General features: G+C 41.9%; 1 protein-coding gene and 1 long non-coding RNA gene across 3 annotated transcripts in view; one reads left to right on the forward strand and one right to left on the reverse strand.

Moving 5' to 3' along the window:
• MECP2 (methyl-CpG binding protein 2) overlaps window positions 1-14067 on the forward strand; it is a 97977-nt gene that overhangs the window by 69039 nt on the left and 14871 nt on the right. The gene's annotated exons all lie outside the window — the stretch shown is intronic.
• LOC149322969 (uncharacterized) overlaps window positions 6322-14067 on the reverse strand; it is a 74922-nt gene continuing 67176 nt past the window's right edge. The window contains exon 3 of the long non-coding RNA XR_016272325.1: window positions 6322-6398. This is a non-coding gene — a long non-coding RNA (uncharacterized LOC149322969). The remainder of the gene's footprint in view (window positions 6399-14067) is intronic.

Raw genomic sequence — 14067 nt, forward strand, 5'->3', positions numbered from 1 at the left:
GGCTAGGGACCCGTGTGTGTGTGTGTGTGTGTTAACAATCTGGAAACCATGTCCTATGAGGAACAACTCAGGGAACTGGGGATGTTTATCCTGGAGAAAAGAAGGTTAAGGGGTGATATGATAGCCCTGTTTAAATGCTTGAAGGGATGTCATATTGAGGAGGGAGCAAGCTTGTTTTCTGCTGCTCCAGAGACTATGACCTGGAGTAATGGATGCAAGCTACAGGAAAAGAGATTCCACCTCAACATTAGGAGGAACTTCCTGACAGTAAGGGCTGTTCGACAGTGGAACACACTCCTTCCTTGGAGTGTAGTTGAGTCTCCTTTCTTAAAGCTTTTTAAGTGGAGGCTGGATGGCCATCTGTCGGGGATGCTTTGATTTAGATTTCCTGCATGGCAGGGGGTTGGACTGGATGGCCCTTGCGGTCTCTTCCAACTCTATGATTCTAACCATTGTGTACCACCAGATGAACATTTTTAAGTGTTGTACATTCTTGAAATAGGTAGACTGGCTTTTGTAAAATCATTGGAAAGTAGTCATAATAGACAGGTGAAGCATATTGCTAAGGAAACTGTGGAAACAGCTGGATATGTATGTCATATATATGGCAGAAAAAACAATACCATGTTAGTCTAATTTCTTAAAGTACAGTTTTAGCCTATCTTCTACATAACCCATAGTGACATGCCCATGTTTCCAGTGTCCTTAGTGCCCAGAGTGCTCTCATTATGGTTTCCATCTCTTCAAACTCATAACATAGTATATACACACACACATACACCCAGTATATTATGAGTTTGAAGAGATGAAAACGATAATGAGAGCACTCTGGGCACTAAGGACACTGGAAACATGGGCATGTCACTATGGGTTGTGTAGAAGATAGGCTAAAACTGTACTTTAAGAAATTAGACTAACATGGTATTGTTTTTTCTGCGCTAATAAAATGCAGAAGGGCCCTCTGGATAGAATGGCACTATTCCTAAAGTGAAAGTAGCATCCTTCCACAGTATATATGAAGCTGCATCCAGGGACTTTTGGCAGGGGAAATATTTATAGATATGTTCCCTCAGCGCCTTGTTCCTAGCCACATGTCTGTCAGTTGTCACTTCTTGCAGTGAGTGTGTACTTGTGGTTGGGATTTAGTCAAACAAGTGATCCCATATAGTGCCATATGATCTGAGGCCATCCCTCAAACTTGCTTGTATTCTTAAACAATCATAAATAAATAGCCTTAATTTAAAAGGCACCCCATTTGTGAGTCCAGAGAAAACAAGTTAGGAAATGCAAGAAGGAAAGTGTCATGACGGCCACATTTAAGTTGAAGTGGTTACATCATTTCTTCCAGGGCTGATGTAAGCATTTCAGCTGCAAAGGAAATGGTATTAAGTCTGAGAATTCCCCTTGCTTTCCTGAACAGATACATTTTGTTTTAATGTTCCTTACAGAAGCTGTTTCTTTTAGAGGGTTTGCTTGGCAGTGTGTGGGGGGGTTTGGGGTGGTGCTGGTGGAAATTCTGTTTTGCTGACAAGTATCTAGGCTAGGCTAACATTTCTGTAGCCTGATTATTCCCTTTTTTCTTGAACCTGCATTTTCTAGTGGTTACAGATTTAGATTTAACACATGCATTTTTAACAAGATGGCAATACAGGTTGAGTATCCCTAATCTGAAAGTTCAAAATATTGCAAAATTGTCCATGCGGGTGGCTGACATAGAGACTTTGCTTTCTGATGGTTCATTGTACACAAACATGGTTTCATTAACAAAATCATTATAGAAGATTGTGTATAAAATTATCTTCAGACTATGTGTATAAGGTGTACATGAAACGTAAATGAATTTGATGTTTAGACTTCGGTCCCAACTCGAAGATATATGATTATGTATGTGGAAATATTCCAGAATTTGAAAAAAAATCCAAAATCCAAAACACTCCTGGCCCCAAGCATTTTGAATGAGGGAGACTCAACCTGTATGCCTTTTTAGAGTCTTTGAAGCTTTTTCTCTGAGGCCAAGAGGACATGTGTATTTGTTTTCTTTGAGCTAAACAGGTGTAGTTGTCAGATTTCTGAACAATCTTCCAATGTCTAGTTTTAACCCCGTCTCTAATAAAAAGTAATTAAAGTAAGTAAATAAAAAGTAATTAAAATGAAAAAAAAACCCTTATTAAAGAAGTATTTTACAAGTGCGAGATTTTCCCAGGGAAGTAACTTTCTGTTTATAGCGTAAAACCTCTTTCTATAAACGGATTAATTTATTTGCTTGTTTTTTTCTTGTATTACAAACTGCCTTTAATATTTTCTGGGAAGGCAGGGCATACATTTTGAAAATAAATAATAGAGTAATATTGCTACAGTACTCTGTTTTTCTTAGTGCTGTCACCTAATCCAGAGAAATCTGAACAGTTAACCATGACCGTGGTTAGCAAATCAGCTTCTTGACTTGGCTGAAAACTCGTAAGTTTGATTCTGACCATCACATTACCTCTCAATGGATGTGTTGTCCCTTTTTTGCGATACAATGGCTACTATCTCTGCACCACTTTAACAATTCTGCTCTTCACTTTTCCATCTGCGTGGTAATTGTGGCTGTCCTAAACTGGGCCTTGCCCCTCACTGTGGTTTTAGAGGTGTGTGAGCCAGCTATGTGACGCTGGTTTTATCAATTATGTGACTCTTTTTTCCTTTATTTTGCTTTTCAGTTTTCTTCATGTTAGTATTTCATTGAGAGTTTTTTAGGATACCCTGCACTGACATCCCCCCCTCCCCTTGGTGTTACACACATTTGTATTATTATAGACATAATTCTGGAACTGGCTTGTGACCTTTGTTTGCTAGGGGTGGCTCTACAATAAATCAGGGTAAAGTGTGATTCCACAAGGCTGTTTTTCTGGCCATTGACACCTCAGGTTTTTGTTCCAAAAGGTGAGTTGGTGGCGGTGAGCTAGAGAAGAAAACATCCAGAAACGATATTGAGGTTTACTGGAAAGAAAGATGCTTGACAGAAGACTTCACCAGGGCAGTCCCAAAGAAGTCATAACAGTGGCAGACTCAGTGGCAGTTCACAGTTTGTTGTTGTTGTTCTGTGTCTTCAGGTAGTTTCTGACTTATGGTTGACCCTAAGTGTAGTTGGAGTACAACTCTGGAGACTAGGTTTCAATCCCCACTCAGCCATGAAACCCACTGGGTGAACTTGAGCAAGTCACACTCTCTCTGGGGAAAAGCTATGGCAAACTTCCTCTGAACAGATCTTTCCAAGAAAATCCCATGATAAGATTACCATACGTCAGAAATGATTTGAAGGCATACAACACACAAGCTAAACCTGTCACGGGGTTTTCTTGGCAATGTTTGGTCAGAAGAGGTTTGCCATTGCCTTCCTCTTAGGCTGAAAGTGTGTAACTTGTCCAAGGTCACCCAGTGAGTTTCATGGCCAAGCTGGGATTTGAACTTTGGTCTCCAGAGTCATAGTCTTACCCCCAAACCACTATGCCACACTGGCTTTAGGGTACTGAAAATTGTACTGTGTGGTTAAACAGTCATTATCTCAGCAAGATTTGTTTCTTTTTCCCCCAATATGCCTGTAAGGCAAATGAATATTACAGTACTTGCATATTATAGAAGAAAGGCTGAAGGTGAAAAACTGGGTTCTTTTTGCACTATACAAAGATTTAGGGCTGTCACATTTTTGGCTCTAGAAAAGGTGAATAGTAATGATGAGAGGATACTGTTTTAAAAAGAGGTAGAGTGAATATTAAAATGAAATTGTTTGATCTCTAAAGGTCTAAATGAGGATCTTGGCCTCCTCTTCTTCTTGTAAATTTCTTCTGACTTTTCCTACAGTCCCCTTTCCTTCAGTCTAGGGATTGTCTACATTACCAAAAAAATCTACACCCATTTTGATTTGGCTGCTTTAGTAACATGGAATGTGTTTTGTTCTGTCCTCCTTCAGGTCCCCCTTTTCTCTCTCTTCACTCCTGTGAGTGATCTAAGGAAAGGAACTTTAAATTTCATTCATTCTTCTTCTTGCTCCACCACTGTCAGAAACCCCTGTTCCTATGGTTCACACAAGGGGCTCTACCATTTTAGGAAAATAGCCATTGGAGCTGGAAACACTTGGGAGAAAGTCTGGGTCACTGCGTCGGACACTCAGGAGCCAAGATTGCAGATTTTCTACTCTCTACATAAAACACTGGAGTGAGGAGACCTATTGTGGCATTAGCCCCAACCCACCCTTCGATGTGTGTCCCTATCTTGCCTTCCAGCATTCAAAAGTGGTGAAATGAAAGGATGCTAATAAATAAAATATTTGGGAATCTGGGGGAAACTGTCAGGGCCACAAAAGACATTTTGGCTTTGCGAAGTGAAATTCCAGACCTCCTGATATTGCCAGAAGAACCAGAGTCCTCCCCCTTCCCTCCCTTCTCTTTCCCCCATCAAATTTCTGACAGTGTGGAGCAAGAAGAAGATACCCTGGGCTAGGAAGAGGGAAAGAATATTAGATGGAACAAGCATCCAGTGAGAGTGTGGGGTATGTGTGATAATATTGACAAGTAGACAGTAAAGGCTGTTGGTTGATGGATTTATGCATGTATGTCTTTTTTGTACCGATTTGAATTTGGGCATGAGAATGTGTGGCTATCCAATCCATACAATTTGAGGGTTGTTTATTTCAGGTAGGTATGGTTCTAAGGTGATGAAACCATGGGGAAAATCCTGTAAAGTGGGTATTAGACTAACAAAAAAGTGCCCATGAACTGGACTGCAGACATATGGAGTAAAGCTTTGTTTCTCCTTTGAAGTGATGAAGGTGTGTCTCCTCCTTGAGAATTGGGCTGGCCTCTATATAATATGGTTCATTGCCCTAGGCCTAGGTTCATTTGTAGGATGAGTGCTGTGAGGTCCTTAGGAGGTTTCTGTACTATCAGGCCTGGAGATAAAAGCTTTACCTCTTTCCAGTTGCTGAGCAATGTCCTTCAGAGCAGAGACTGACTCTCTGCTGGGCTGATACACCTTGAAGTTCAGGTGGAAGTATGAATAGGGAATTCCCAGAATCTGGAGACAGGAGCTGTTTTGGAACCAGCCAGCAAAGATGTCTGTTACAGACAGGAAGAAGAAGATAGAGGCACAGGACGTGTGGGCGTGAGGCTTGCAGGCCAAACTGTTTAACCCTCATTTTGACTTACTCTGCAGAACCATTAATGCCTGTGTGTTCTGTTGCTATGCCCTAGCCTGGTACAGATTACATCTGACTTATATAATGGCAGCTGCAACTGGCAGCTCCCTTTTCTAAGCAGCCTTCCTGCCCCAACTGCTGTCAAAATGACCTTGACTTCAGGCTTCAGCTGAGAGGGAAGCTCAGCCTGCCCATCTGAGTAGCAGAGGCTGCTGTAGAAAAGCTTCAGGCACAACCAGCACGCTCACATGTGTTAATAGCATTTGGATTACATTGGAGGGATCCAAACAGGTGGTACCTGGGATCCCTGGTAGGACTTTTTGTGTGTGCCCACTTCACCCTTTCCCAAAAAGGGACTCCATGCCAGCATACAAATGTTAAAACCAATACAGTACAGATAAGGGCACATACAAAGACAATTGCTCGACAGAAGCAGAGATAGAGAAGGGATTGCTTTAGCACAGTACTACTCAAAGGGGTAGTCTTTGGACTGGTTATGGTCCCTGAGGTTTTGGCTGCTGGTCCTTGGCAAGTTTCTAAGGACTTTTTCACATGGGAGGAATGTATCACCATCCCAAAAGAAGAGCAAAGTGGGGCCAATTCGAAAATGCACGAAAATTACGTACCAGCTCATTGCACACAAAGACAACACAGCATCCATTCCAAAGAGAAAGCAATGCGAATGCATTTATCACATGTGCACATACCCATCAGTTTCGAATTAACATGTTTGCACCTGCGCAGGGAGGACAGGATCACATCTGGAAGCCAGCCAAAAAGACCAATCACCACCCCTTCCTCTTCCTCGTGTTTGGAAACATTTCCTGCCAGAGCATTAAACTGAGTTTTTATATTGTTGCTCTGTACCTTCAAATCGTTTCAGACTTATGCCAGACCGTATCATGGGGTGTTTGAATTGTAGTCTGTTTCTAAGGAGGGGAAATCTCATGACTGAACTAGAGATGCATTTCATACTAACACAAATTCGAATTGACTTCAAATTCACTATGGAAAAGGATTTATAAATTCAGTAGTTTTCCGAATGCAGCCATTTCTGGGATGACCCACAATTGCGTTTGGATTGCCTTCTGATTGCGTTTGGCGTTGTTTGATTTTTTTTTTTTTTTTTTTTTTTTTTTTTTGGTGAAATTACGTGAAATACCATGGATGACTCCGGATCGACCCTCGGTTAACCTTCCAATTTTCCCCGTGTGAAAAAGTCCTAAGAAAAAGGAAAACAAGGGGCACAAATTTAGTGCTTGGCTCATTGGGATAATTGCCAGTCCCTGAAATCAGATAGCATGAGAAGCACTGATTTAGAGCCGTTATGAGAAACAAAACTTCCCAATCTGATTAAGATTAGTAGTCTCTTTTGCTCTAATCTAGCCCTGCCTTTCTACAGATCTTCCTATCTGCAGAGGGACAATAGTTGGATTCTACCCAGTAGTACTTGTATGCAAGAGTACAATTTTCAGTGAGGAAAACTCTGCTAAATTGGACTAAGCAGGAGTCTATCCAGTTCAGCATTCCCTTTCTAGCAGTGACCAGGCCAGTGTTCCTGGAAAGTCCCTAAGCAGGGCACTGAAGTCTCTTACCCTTCCTGTTATTTCTCCCAGTATCTGATAACATATATTGCCTCTGAGGTCAACACTCAGTTAGGTCTTCTAAATCAACATATTTTCTTTTGCTCTCTGCCCTTGTAGTTTTAATATTGTATTTAAATTATTTAATTCTGTATGTTGTCTAATGCACAGCAAGATGAGACACCATAAATGCCACATGGCTAATATTCATAAATAGGTTTGTTTCTTCCATACATTCATCTTTTCTTTAAAAAAAAAGCAGGCACTACATCTTGGTATGGTAAATCCTGTAATTGTAACCATTCGATTTCCTTCTGAAGTAGTCAGAAATCCTTTATGTCAGTACTACTTAAAGCAGTGGCCTGTGGGCCAGTGTTTGCCTGTTGGTTGGTGGTCTGTGGTACTTATCCTGGAAAGAAAGAAGCAGTTGTAGCCAGTGGGCGCAAATATAGTACCAATCCCTGGTTCACTGGAGGAAAAAGAACCCTCCCAATCCGCCACAGCAGATAGCTTAAGAAGCACCGCTTTGCATGGTGATGATAGCAGCGAGATCATCTCATCCTGATTTATCTATATCTGGAATGGAAGCCGATAGTCCAGATATTTTGGACAATAGTACTCATAGTTCTTTACCATTGACCTTGCTGGCTAAAACATTTGGGAGATGAAATCCCAAACTCTTCCTCAAAAGACTCAGCCAGAATAATTTAATGGCTATATACCAGTATTTTCCACCTCTGTTCTGTGTTGTGGATATGTATAGATTCCAGAATACTGTTGCATTCATGTTGTGCATTACATACAGTTGGTTCCTTTGTTTTGATGTTCTTGAAGGCTGAAAAGGGGATTTTGGATAGGGTTGCCATAATGGAGGACCTCCAAACCGGGACAAATGTAGGACAAGGTTTGAAAATGTAGGATTTTTTTTTTTTTTAATTTCCTGGCTAGGAAATTAAAAAAAAAAAGTCCTAGATTTTTAAACCTTGTCCTCCTCCTCCTCCTCCCTGGCCTCGCGCAGGCCTTGGAGGACCCCGCGGCCGGAGCTCCAACCGCGGAGCCGCCTTGAAGGCCTCGCTGGGGCCCGGGAGGGAGCGTCTCCGCGGCTGGAGCTCCAACCGTGGAGAGCCTTCCCAGGCCTCAGCAAGGCCTTGGAGCTGCCGCGGGGCCTGAGGTGGCCGCGGTGGGCGGGGCGTCCCGGTTTGGGCGCCGGACCGGGACCGGGTTGGCCCCTCCCAAACCGGGATTGTCCCGCCCCCCGGCGGGATATGGCAACCCTAATTTTGGAGGTAGCTACTGTTAATCTTTGTAGGTCTGCACACCTTGCTGTAGTAGGAGTGGCTGGAGTAGTATCCCATTCTCTCCCAGGCCAGTTTATTCCACTGATTTGCTTCATGATAGAGCTGAGAATGCAGATTAAAATATAATATTTAATAGTGTAGGGATTTTGCTGTCCCTAACCTTTGCTTTTGAAGAATAGACCTTAGCGGACACACCTCCCACCTTAGAAATGCAGGTGTAGCCATATTGACCAGAAAACAAATTCCATTATCCATATTACGTTGATACCTGTGTTGTTGCTCTTAATCTCTGTCAGGTCTGCTTTGACTTTAGGCAACCCTATGGATGAAAGATCTCCAAGTCATCTGTTATCAACAACCCTGCTCAGTTCTTGCATATTCAGGGCCATGGCTTTCTTGTTAGAATCCATCCATCTTTAATGCGGTCTTCTTTTCTTACTGCCCTCCTATTTTACCAAACATTACTGTCTTTTCTAATGAGTCCTGTCATCTCATGATATGCCCAAAATACGACAACCTCAGTTATGTCATTTTGGCTTCTAGGGGGAGTTCAGACTAACTAAAAAAGAAAAAAAGCATAATACTATCTGCATTAGCTTTGGAAGCTTGCAACCTTCCTCAGTAGGAAAGGATGCTAAAGAAGTGATCAAGGGAAGGGACACGATGACATCAAGAGTCACAGAGTCTACATGTCATTTTGGCATAAAGAAAGGGGCTATGTGGGCAACATATATCTCCAAGCATGACAGTGTAGACTTCCTGATAAACCACTGCACATTTCCTGTAAAAAACCCTTGTGTTTCATGATAGATAGAGGAAAGCGTAGTTTCAAGGGGAGCATGATGATTCATATTTTCAAATGGAGAAGCAACATTTTGTTGCCTTTCTTCTATTGCCTTTGTCCCAAATTAATTCTATGTCTGTTGGAGATATGGCCTAATTTCAAAGGCTTGCATCCTCACTGCAGAAAAAAACCGGTTTGACATGGCTTTAACTGCCATGGTGCCATCCTATGGAATTCTGGGAAGTGAAGTTTGTTGTGCCACAACAAACTACACTTTCCAGAATTTCCTACCATTGAGCTAGCATTGGTGTCAGTGTGGACAAATTCTTCCTTTATACCATTTCAGAGCAACATAAAGAATTTTGTCAGAGAGTAAAGAAATAATCTAGTTTGAGGCCATTTTAACTGCCCTGGCTCAGAGCTAGGGAATCCTGGGAAATGTAGTTTATTGTGGCACCAGAGCTCTCTGACAGAGAAGGATAAATGTCTCACAAAACTACAGTTCCCAGAATTTACCCAGCATTGAACCAGGACAGTTAAAGTGGTGTCAAACTGGATTATTTCTACAGTGTATTTTGGACCTGTGTTAGTCCTTTTCAGCATAAAAAGGAAAGTGGTGGGAGAAGAAATCTAGCAGCTTCATTGAGGCTAACGTAGTTGGTCTCTAAGATGCTGCTAGATTTCTTCCCTTTCTTCCCACTTTTCCTTTTCATATAGCCTCTGTGACTAACATTCCCTTCCGCTGCATGATATTTTAAAAACATTTTTGCTTGAAGAAGCCTTTGCTTTCTGAAAGCTGGTGCAAGTCATTTTGTGGCTTTGGGCTGGCCTAATAAAGATATCCCCATTGTATCATCAATTGAAAGTGAAATGAAATAATTTCCAGTTGTTAGAAGTTGGCTTGCCTCAGAAGTGGCTTCAAAGAGAAAAAATAATGATGAGGAAATCCTGGAAACTTGATGTAACTACTTGCCAGAAATAGGGAATCTTCAATGAGCGGAAGTTCCCTATACCTCCTTCCTGAAGCTTTCTGATGCACAATGGCTCTTTAACTGCCATGGCTCAGTGCTATGGAATTATGGGCTGTATAGTTTGTTATGGCACCAGAGCTCTCTGACAGAGAAGGCTATCTCACAAAACCTCAAATCCCAGAATTCCATAGCATTGAGCCATGGCAGTTATTTCTGCAGTGCAGATGCAAACCCAGTCAAGCAGGTTAACTCTGTATAATACAGGTTGCTCAGTCACACACATCCCATCGTTGTGTGTTGCTCCCTTGATGCAAACTTGCAAGATGTTAATGAGGAAAACTGTTAGTGCCTCAGTGATATCGAGCAACTGTATACCCTACTAAACTTACAAGGCTGCTGAATTATATATTAAGCAAATGCCGCTTTATAAATTATAGACTATGCTTCCTTTTATTTTTGTACTAATAAGTTTGTATTAATTCTGTATAGGTATTTGGTTATTTCAGTCTCTCTGCTGTTGGGTACGGTATGTTTGCCAATCAATATTTAATGTTGTATTTGTTTTAGACTTGGAACAACTTGGGATGTTCTATGTGTTGCCAGAGTGTGACAGAGAGGTTCCTTCACTTGGGTGCTGCCTATTCAGGGTGATGCTAGACTGCATATGAGATGTGTGAAAAGTGTTCTTTTTATGGAAAGAACAGAAGATTGTGAGGCATTCTAGAGCAGAGGTGGGCAGACTTCAAGTCTGTGGGAGGAATTTCTTTTGAGTACCAGAGTGGAACAGAGCTCATAACCAAATAAGCATGCCCTGTGCAATCTTGTGCCAGTTTCAGGGAGATGAGAGACTTCTCTGAGTTTGCATTACCCAGAACTTGAGGTTTTGAGTCTTGCTCTGTTAAGGTCTTTTCCTATTCGTGCGTTATTTCCCCAGTCATCCCAAACTAACTTTATGATAAGGACTTGCCATGCTTTATCTCCCCACCGCCACCACCCAGCCCGCTGCCTCAATACATTAAGGAACTGAAAACTGGTTGGCGTTGGCAGATGCCACAACTGATCTCAAGCAGGAAACCCAGGTCAGGTGGCAGTTAATGTTCAACTTTTCAGTTCTGCCACCTGGGTAAACTAGTTACAGGCCTCCATTTGTGTCTGGAGGAATAATGGTGTGGGCGGAAAGTGGGTTGTGTCTGAGTCAGTTTTGAGATAGCACCATGAGTATATGCAGATGACACCATATTACTTGTAGAATTACTTGGCCCACTACTGATGAAAGTTAAAGAGGAAAATGCAAAAGTAGGGTTTACAGTTGAAGGAAGGCAAAAATAATGACCAGAGATGATTTACAATTGATCCTCCACATTTGTGGCTTTGACTTTTGCCAATTGGATTATTTGCACTTTTGATTAATTCGTTCTCTCAAGGAATCTCTAGGTCCTCCAGTAACTCTGCCAGAAGTTGACCATAGAGTTGTGGTGGAAAACTTAGAAGTTCCTAGAGAAAACAGTTCTGTAGGCATTTGTAGGTCCTCCAGCATGACTGTGATCAGCTGCTGGCAGATATTGACCATAGAGTTGCACTGGAGGACCTGGAGATTCCTAGAGAGGTGTTCTCTTGGGTAAAAAGAATAGTTTTTTTATTTGTGATTTTTCCACATTCACGAGAGCAAATGTGGATAGAACACTGTACTTAGCTTTAAAGTGGATGGCAAGCACTTCAAAATTTCCTATATACTGGCACAGACTTGGAAAGGCAACCATAAAAGAACTAGGTAAGATTTTCGAGCATAAAGACATATCATCAGATACCAAAGTCAGAATCATTCAGGCCATAGTATTTCCAGTTTCTGTACGTGGTCGTGAAAGCTTAACATTAAACAAAACTAAAATGAAGAAAATCTGATCATTTGTAGTAAGGTGGTGGAAGACAGTTCTACAGATACCAAGACAAAGATAAAAATGAGTCTTAGAGCAAAGCAAATCTAAATTCTTACTAGGTGACTGAATTGAGGCTGTCAAACAAATCATTAGATAGTGTGACACATTGGAGAAGCATTATATGAAGTCTATAATGCTTGACAAAGTGGAAGGCAGTAGGAAAAATGGAAGAGCTCACTACAAGGGGATTGATTGACAGAATCAAAGAAGTCACAACCCTGAGTTTGGGAACCTAAGCAATCTGAAGCTGAAGATGGGAGGATCTTGGAGGTCTCTCATTCATAGGATTGCCATAAGCCAAAGCTGAGTAGACGACAACTTAGTGTAGCCATTTTTTAAGTGCAGGACAGGTCCTAGATTCTTTATCCACGGGTTCAAGCATCCACAGATATATATATTATTCCAAAGAGCAAACCTTGCTTTTGCTATTTTATATAAGGGATGCCATTTATTATGCCACTGTATTTAATGAGACTTGATCATCCACGGATTTTGGTATCCACAGGGGGTCCTGGAACCAAACCCCAACAGATACCAAGGGCCTGCTTTACTGACTCTACTCATATCACCAACTTTTTACAATGTTGGGTTTTTGTCTCTTGATGTGTTCCTATGGTAATTCTTCCACTTACGTTGTTTGCCTGAAATGGTTGGCTTCAAGCTGTTATTGGCTTAATTACTGCACATCTGTACCTGATGAGATAAATCCCCCTTAAGGCTGAGCGTGGTGATGCCACTGCCAGCCAAGTTCACCCAGCAGGAGAGCATTCAGCCTGCCTCATTGTGCTGTTTGTATAGGCTCTGTGGGTGGCAGGGAAGGAGAAATGCACGCACCTTGTGGTCTGGGAAGAGAGGAGCTCATTTGGTATGAAAGAGTTGTGCCTCAGTTCAGAAAGGAAACGTATTGGATATGGTCCCATTTTTTTCCTTCCTCCAAACTACGATCACAATTTAGCTTTCAGCTGCATATACTCTGAGAAAGCTTTCTTCTTCTGAATGCTGATGTCCATGTCTGGAAATCTAAACCAACTTAATTTTAATGTACATGTGCGCAAAACTGTAGACTTGAAACATTCTACTTTCTGTGATCAAAACATATTTTTTGCTTTTCAGAACTGGACAGAGCCAGCATGGCATAGTTGTTTGAATGTAGGATTACAACTCTGGAGACCAGGGTTCGATTCCCTGCTCAGGCACAAAACCCACTGGGGTGACCTTGGGCAAGTCTCATGCTCTCAGCCTCAGGGGAAGGCAATGGCAAACCTCCTCTGAACAAATTCTGCCAAGAAAACCCCATGACAGGTTCACCTTAGGGTTGTCATAAGTTGGATATTACTTGAAGGCACACAACAACAGCAAAGGAACCAGATGATGACAATAAATAGTACCTGCCCTACAGTTGAAAGAATGGAGGGAATGCACAGCCAAATAAATTCTGATTGAGGAAGTGCTCATGCTTAGGTGTCTGAGATCTGGGATTGTCTGTAGCCATTCCTGGGATAACCCTTTTCTGGCCTCTCCTAACCCCCTTATCAGAAAATTGCTATATTCAGTTTACCTCTGGCAGTTATAATAGATCCCCAGTGTAATTAATCTCATAGATAGAAGTGTGTGTTTGTACCTGTGCCTTGGGAAATTAATCATGGGATGTCTCAAGCAGTATTTTTTAAAATGCTTGCACAGTGAGACCTCATCATTGCCATCCGCAGATTTTAGCATCTGTGGACAGCAAACCCTCCCACATTTTTTTGAATCTGCAGGGGTGGGGTGGGCAAACAGATCCCCCTGCAGATACAAAGGTCCCACTGTATAAAGGCTAAAGACAAAATGTATTGGTATTCCTTCATAGATCTTGGTGTTGCTGGGCCACCTTCTCTGGTATTAATATAAATAGGATTGCATTCATCTGGTATTGCTGGAGATACGCTGTTCTCTTTCATGGCTTACTGTTTGAGCCATTTGGAAAATATGCTCTTATTTCCTCTTCTAAAGCATCATCCACTTATTCAACAAGCAGCATCTCCTCTCTGTGGTCTTTCAGTGTGATGTCTCCGCTCCTGGAGAACGCAAGTAATGTGATTTGCCAAATGCAGCTTTCCCAGTTTATTTACAAACAGTTTTGAATTTCTGCAGCAGTAATTATAGCCTGAAGAATCGAGGAGCTTCCTCCCAGGCACCTCCCATCGTCCTGGTTGTCACAGCTGTCGGGTTCCCTTCCCCTTGTGAAGGAAAGGGAGATGGCGAAAAATAAATTCTGACATCAGGGCTGCTTCCAGATGAAGCTTTTATTGTCCATTTGCCCTGCTTCGTTCATGGGA

The sequence above is a fragment of the Sceloporus occidentalis genome, unplaced genomic scaffold (genome assembly GCF_023333645.1).
Source record: "Sceloporus occidentalis isolate IW3139 unplaced genomic scaffold, rSceOcc1.0.p SCAF_1, whole genome shotgun sequence".
Classification (NCBI taxonomy): domain Eukaryota; kingdom Metazoa; phylum Chordata; class Lepidosauria; order Squamata; family Phrynosomatidae; genus Sceloporus; species Sceloporus occidentalis.